General features: G+C 43.0%; 1 protein-coding gene across 1 annotated transcript in view; it reads left to right on the top strand.

Moving 5' to 3' along the window:
- Nucleotides 1-277: 277 nt before the first annotated feature.
- LOC111141014 (SMAD family member 5) overlaps nucleotides 278-7,236 on the top strand; it is a 55,643-nt gene continuing 48,684 nt past the window's right edge. The window contains exon 1 of the mRNA XM_022493329.1: nucleotides 278-316. The gene's annotated coding sequence lies outside the window, so the exon portion shown is untranslated. The remainder of the gene's footprint in view (nucleotides 317-7,236) is intronic.

Genomic DNA, 7,236 nt, shown 5'->3' with positions numbered 1-7,236 from the left:
CATTGTGGCGGTGGGAGCTCACCGACTCCCACGCCTGGGTCTGGCCATAAGCCACAAGAGCCTCAGGCGGATCTGAAGCCAGGCTTGGCCACACGGAGCCAAGCGCAGAGGCTTGCTTCTCTCTGGCCTCGCAGCGGTCACTCGGGCTCTCGCGCGCATGCGCGGACCCCAGCGGCGTCCTCCCCGGCTCCTTCCCTCCCTCATCCGGGTCCTGGGCGAGCGGGCGCCGTGCGCGTGTCCCGCGGCCGAGCTGCTAATAAAGTTGCACTGAGGGGAAGCGCGGCGACGGCGTCGGGGGAGTGCGTCCAGCCGGCGGGTGAGTGAGTGCGGGGCCCTGGGGCGGGCGGGCGAGCGGGGCCGGGGACTGCAGCTTCTTCCCGAACGCCGCTCGCCCTCAGGGCTGGAGTCAGGCCGAGGCGGGGGCGTTGGGCCGCTGGCGGAACGGAAGCCGCCCGGGCCTGTGGGGCGGGAGGTAGGCCGAGTCCCGGCCTGCAGAGGTTCGAGCGGCCGAGGATGGGGCGGCCCGTCAGGCTGCGGAGGCCTTCCTGCGGCCGGGGGCGTCCCTAGGCTGGTAGGCTGGCCTTGGTCCCTGCGTCGCCGTTGCCGCCGGGACTGTGGAGCGAGGCGCTCCGGACGCCCCCGGGGGGATCCCAGGCCCCGCTTGAGTCCCGAGGAGCGGTTTGTTGTACCTCTTCTAAGCACCACCCTCAGTCACACCCCTGGTAGGATCGCCGAGCTCGGTCGAGCCGTCTGATCTGCTACCCTGCAAAGCTGTCCAGTGGCTTGATGAATCTATGCCGCCGTCGCTTTGTGTTTCAGAGATAAGGATCCACGCTTATCGGTGGGAATTACACTCTGGGCACTTGTGACCTGCTACTGCACTCAGCTGGTAGTTAGACCTGGTTTCTGCCACTTGCCGTGCCCATTTTCAGCACTGCAAAGACTTCTTGTCCTTTCTTGTAAACTTCTGCATTGGTGCAAGGAGAATGCCCAGCCGGGCTGCCTGTTTGCCTTCATCATATTCGGTCTCTGCCGGGTCTTTCACTTTAGTTATCAGTAGTCAAATTCATACTCTGGCCTCTCCCCCTCCCCCTCCTTTTCCCCTCTCTTCCCCTTTCAGCTGCTGTTATTACGTGGAGTTTGGAGCCTAAGCTTTGAAAACTCCCATGTGGCGCCTGTCTTAAGTTGGAGCATGCTCAGTAGCCCAAAACAGATTTTGGTTGCAAAAAGAATTGGGGCGAGGATAGCCCGGGTATTTGGACGTGTGCCCGATTTCTAACAAAATGTTCCAATTCTGGTTTTTTGATGGCATTGGAGAATGGAGCTGTAGGCCATCCTGGAGGTGAGGAATGCCTGAACACCCTGGGCCAGATCACTATCTTGATTGCAGAGACATTGTTTCCTGACCAGCTGGAGGTCTAGAAGGGGGGTTGGGGGAAACATTCCTGGCTGCTTGTGCGTTTAAATGGGTGTGGTGCTAAGTATATCTTGTTTACCTTATCTTTCTGTGGAAAAAGTTTTGAAGTCTGGTTGAGTTTGTCACATCATGCGTGTTGCCTAGCACTCCCAAAAGTGTTCTTATCTAGCAACAATGGCTGGATAGGTGGAGGTTGTGGCTTGGCTTCACAGAAGTTGAGAGGAAAGTGTTCTTGAGTTGCTGTTTTAAAAAAAAAAAATAGATTTAAGTTATCAAAAACTAGAGTACTTGAATTTCCATAGAGTACCCAGATTGCCCAGAGTGAGTTTTCAGATTTAATTTGAAATCTGAAAGGCTCAAAACCCGTAGTCCCAGTAGATTTAGTGACATTGCACGTAGGGTAAAATTTCTGCTAGATGTAAATGCCATAGTGGGTGTTGTAAGGAAAACAGTACTTAGACATAATTGGACAGTTTCACATGTATTGATCAGAATACTGTTAGGAAATTAGTGTGTTCCAAATTTAGTAAGTAATGGATTATTTACACATTTGTACAAATTCCTTTTTTTTTTTTTCCTTTCCCCTTTACTCCTTCTTTGGTAGCTATTTCTTTCCCTCTGCGGTGAACCCTGAGATTACAAGAATACAGAACAACTCAGACAGTTGAACGAAAGTTACCTTCACAAAGGTGGTACATAATACGTTTTAGGCTTTTAAAATTTAATTTTTGTTTTGATTGTTTGCATGATTACATCCTCCTTTCTTTCCCTCTATATTGCGGATCCCTCAGTCAGTGTGCCTTTCTTTTTCACATAGCTGTTTTTATTGCATCAATGTTTCTGTGTCTCTTTGTTACAAAGATTTACTCATTTATCCTTCCATTTTTGAGACCTGAAAGAGCTCAAATAGGCAGGAAAAGTTAGGTGAACCTCCTCAGCTCACTTCCTCTTAGATTTTATATGCATCCATATGATACAGTCTAATAGAAAGGAGGAAAGCCAGTGGTGAACTGCAGGAAAAGAGAAGAATAAAATATTTTTGTAGATTCTATGCAGATTTGGTGGTATTTCCTACTTGTCTGGTTCACATAGGTAGGCACCATAGAAATGGGTAGATTGATATCTGTTGCATTTCTTTCCCTTCTGGCAAAGTCAGCTATTAATTTCAGTGGGAGACAGTGGCAGAATGTTGTTACTAATGAGGTTTGAATCAGATTGTTGTTTACTGTTGATTATGTAACATGTTGCTGGAAGTATTATTAAAAGTTTCCTTCTGCAGCAAGGTAGAGGCAAGTAAATTCTGCTTACTCTTCACTGGGTTTTAATTCTTGGCTGAACCTGAAGGCACATTACACTATAACCATAATTATACCTGGGCAGCCTGTCTGTTTCCTGTTTTCATCATGAACCCAAACATTATGATTTGCAGTGATGATCTTTTTTGTCCTTTGCATTAAACAGAGGCAGTATGTTTTCTCTGTTTACTGAAAACAGATTTGTAACTTGGTCAAATCAAAGATACTGGCTTCTTAGTGTTTTGAAGACTCGGCAGTAAAATACCAGTTTTTCATCTTAGTAATTTAAATTGAATTACTAATACTATCTTAAAAAAATCAGTTTCACACATACTATTTGATAGTATTTTATGTAAATTTTAATACCAGTAGCTTCTAGAGTTTTTGAATTAAGAAAGCCCTTTTTGTTTATGACTTATCAGTGTTTATTATTACCAGATGTATATGTTGGTTTAGGCACTGAGCCACGCATTTGGGTGAATTTAACAGCCTCCTTGAGTATATTTTAAGATATAGCCACCTTTATTCCTTTGGTTTATCATTCTTCAGTGTTTTCTTCAGGACCGTCAGTGTTCCCCTGTCTTGTGTGTGTGTATGTGTGTGTGTTTCATACTAACCACAAAGAAGAAGCCAAAATAGTTTATTTCTTTAGATGTTACCACTGCCTTCCATCTAGTAGGTTTGCCTGTCTACTCATAAAGTCAAAGATGTTGAAGAAAATTTCTTCTTATAAAGGACAGTCGCAGCCTGAGAGATGATTTTTGTCTCTACCAGTCTGAATATTCTGGACAAGAGAGTTATCTGGAAGAATAGGACCCAAGAAGGCTGCACAGAGGTAGGGTGCTTTCCCACCAAAAAAGGTGATGCACAACCCCAGGAAGGCTGACCATGTTTCTCACACCTTATTTGTGTACTTCCGAAGCTAAAAGAATAATAGAATTGGAAATTTTAGTGCTATATTATCCAGTTTATTGCCATTGTCTAGAACTGTGAATCTGAGAGGTTTGTTTACTAGTTGGAAGTTGAAGATAAACAGTTCTTTTGGAAGAATTGTTAAAATTTAGATTGTTGTTAGGACAACATCTCCCATTTTCATATGTCACTTTCATATTCTAAAATTTTATTGTTTTAAAAGTTTGAAAAGATGGGATAATTACATAGTAGGTTTTTCAGAAATAGTCATCTAGTTCCTAGTTTTTTAGTTTTGGTGTTTTTTTGTTTGTTTGTTTGTTTTTTGTTTTTTGCTTTTGTTTTGCTTTGGGCAGCTAGGTGGAGAAAATTTTGGCCCTATCATAGTAGAGAGGTGGTTTCAGTGAGTTTTCTTCCTGCTTTTATTGTAGTATTCCCAAACTTGGTTGTGATAATATTTTAGAAAAAAGAATTCTTTATTAAACCATTCTGTATGGATAGTACTATAATTATAATTGACTTTGGAAGCTGGTGTTAAAGTACATTTTGTAAACAGGTTTTGCTCTTGAGTTCTGTGGTGTACCAGTCTCTGTCTATAAGGTATATACAATTTACAGACTAGTATACTCTGAAAATTTGGCAATGGTTTGATGTGTTGTGAGAGTCTAACTAGATTTTTCCTTTTGACTTCTGAGTATGTTTTGTTATTCCTGAAAATAACAGTAAGAAAGAAAGTGGTGTCACCATCCCTCCTTTCTCTGAGCATAGCACCTGGAGTTCTGAGAAGTGTCGTACACTTTTCAAATTTAACTGTGATCTCAATACAGCTGGTGCTTTCAAGGCAAGTTTTGTTTTGTTCAATTCTGTTTTCATGATGTGTTAGGATCTGTCTTGCCTCCTATCTGGTAGGCTGTATAACTTCAGATCTCGTTATTCTGGTTTGTATGTTCCTAGGAAAGGGGGTACTGCAGAGATACTTCAAAGCTAGTCTTCTGTTTTTCTTTCCCTTTATTTACATCTCTGTGCCCACTTAAGCGAGTGCCTGCTTAACTCACTGACCATTTCCACTCTTTGGAGGTGGAAGTATAAATTAAATGAATGATGATAGGAGCCGAAAAGGTACCCAGAGCCATATTTGCTCCCTTTTCTTCTATGTGACTTGAACTCTGGGGTGCACATGAGGTATCTGGAGAACATCTTCCTAAAGCATTGTGTACACAGGTTAGTGCTTTGTGCTCCCGAGACACATTTTAGAGTGTAATGATTTGGTGTCTGCCTTTGACGATTTTATAATTTAAAGGAAAGCACTATAATGATTGACCAGCTCTGTGTCTATTCCTGTGTCTACAAGCCTGTACAAGTATACTCCAACACATCTGGTAGTAATATAGGAACTCTTGCAGGCTCTGTGGGGCTGAGTATACATCTAGATCAGGCTCTGCTTAATTAGAGGACTTAGAGGAGCAGGTGAAGTTTAAAGAGTGATTAAAAACTGGGAAACAAAAGTCTGGATGTGGGAGATAAAAAGAAATAGAGACTTGTGTGGGCACAAAGAGAGACTATGTAAGATTATTCTGTGAGAAGTATCAGGGAACATGAGTTCAGCTCCTGAATGGCCTTGAAGTCCACTATGAGAACTTCGATATCTTGGAAATTGAGAACCACGATTGGGAAAAGTGGAGATTGAAGTGTTTCTCTACCAAAAGTTATTTCAGTGCCCATGTGATTGTAGCCCCACTTTCTTATAGATGTTCCCATAAAGAATGGGATTTCTGAATCTAGGAAAGCTTGTAGGCAAGCTTGCTCTTGGTTTCTCTTCTCTGCCTGCTGCCATGGATGTGGCTTACATCTTTTAGTAATTGTGTGACTGGATCTGGGCTTGGTTTGATGCTAGTGGTGCTGATACTTGGTGACTGCTATTGGTATTAGAACCATAGAGAAGGATATTTTTTAAACTTTACCTCCACCAGCCACAAAAAAGTTACCTTTGGAAGAAAGTGACTTTCTTCTGTCACAGATGATCCTGAGGGCCTTGGTTCTCAAACCTCCTGCAAATCTGGGACTCTTGTTAAAATAGTGGGAGGTAGGCCCCTAATCTCAGACCTCATGAATCTGAATTTTGTGGAATGGTTATGAGAAATTTCTTTCTTTAGAATCCCCATTTGTAATTCTTTTCTACAGGTTTGGCTGAGATTATGGCAGGTTGTGACCCATGTGGGCATTTATTTGTTTGGGTTGATGTGCTCAGCAGGTTTCTGTTTTGGCTAACAGTGTTGGGTGAAATTTTTGGATTGGTTGCTTGCCTTTTATTTTGGATTGAAGCAGTTAGGTGTTGGAGCAGAAAGTGAGGGAGCTGTTTCTATGAATTGTTTTGTCAAGTCTGGGCATGAGCCCTGTGTGTGCATGTGTGTCTGGGGATGAGTGTGGAAGGTGGTTTGTATATATCTTTATGGGAGTTGGTTAAGAGGTCCCGCTCAAGTAGCTTGAGATAAGAACAGGATCTTTCGGTGTTTGATGTTAGTATGATTTCATTGGAAATGGAAGCCTGGTAAAGCTTAATAACATTTCATTCATACATTTAATGTATGTAAAATGTAACTCCTGATCTTCCTTTAGCTCTGCTATCAGCCTTCCCCCAGATCAGTTGATTGCAAATCCTGTTCTTCCAGTAGCCAGTACTGACACCTTGGAATCATTGTTGACTCTTCTGTTCTCACATTCCCAGTATCTCTTCCATCAGGAAACTTACTATTCCCTAAAATGTATGTGAAGTTACCTACTTCTCACCACCCAACTGCCATCACTCCGGTCTAAGCCATTATCATCTCTCATATAGCTGACTGCAACTCCGAGCTGGTCTCCAGCTTTTACCCCTGCTATTTATTCTCAACACATCAGCCAGAGTAAGTCTTTAATAATGTTGGTCAAAAACTGTCATGTCTCCATCAGAGTGCTCGCAAATATGTTCTCATTTGACTTACAACCAGTGCCTTTAAATGCAAGTCTCTTACCTATTTAACCCAATTTCTTATTTTCCCCTCCTTGTTCACTTTATTCTCAGGCTGCACTGGTCTTGCAATTCCCAGAGCCTGCCAGACATGCTTCCGCCTTGGAACTTTTACATTGCCTGCTGCCTTTGCCTGAAGTGATTTTCCACAAATACCTGCCTGGCTTATTCCCATTTCCTTCAAGTTTTGACTCTGTTGTTGCCCACTCAAGTGAGGCCCAGCTCAGCCATCCCATTTAAAATCACACTTCTCCCATACGCCATTTCCCATTTACCTTCCTCTGCATTATTTTTCTCCATGGCACTTTTCACCTAACAAACTATAATAATCACTTGTTTACTGTCTTTTGTGTGTCTCCCTCCACTAGAGTGTAACACTACATGAGGACAGAGGTTTTGGTCCCCTTTATTCACATGTGTATTCCCAGCTCCTAGAATGCTACCTCAAAAGATACCTTTTTTTTTTTTTTTAAAGATTTTATTTATTTATTTGACAGAGGGATCGAGCCCCCACGTCGGGCTTTCTGCTCGGCAGGGAGCCTGCTTCCTCCTCTCTCTCCGCCTGCCTCTCTGCCTACTTGTGATCTCTCTCCCTCTGTCAAATAAAT

The sequence above is a fragment of the Enhydra lutris genome, unplaced genomic scaffold (genome assembly GCF_002288905.1).
Source record: "Enhydra lutris kenyoni isolate GAN:26980312 unplaced genomic scaffold, ASM228890v2 scaffoldscaffold5, whole genome shotgun sequence".
In the NCBI taxonomy this organism is placed as follows: Eukaryota; Metazoa; Chordata; class Mammalia; order Carnivora; family Mustelidae; genus Enhydra; species Enhydra lutris.
This window is presented reverse-complemented; position numbering and strand designations above follow the sequence as displayed.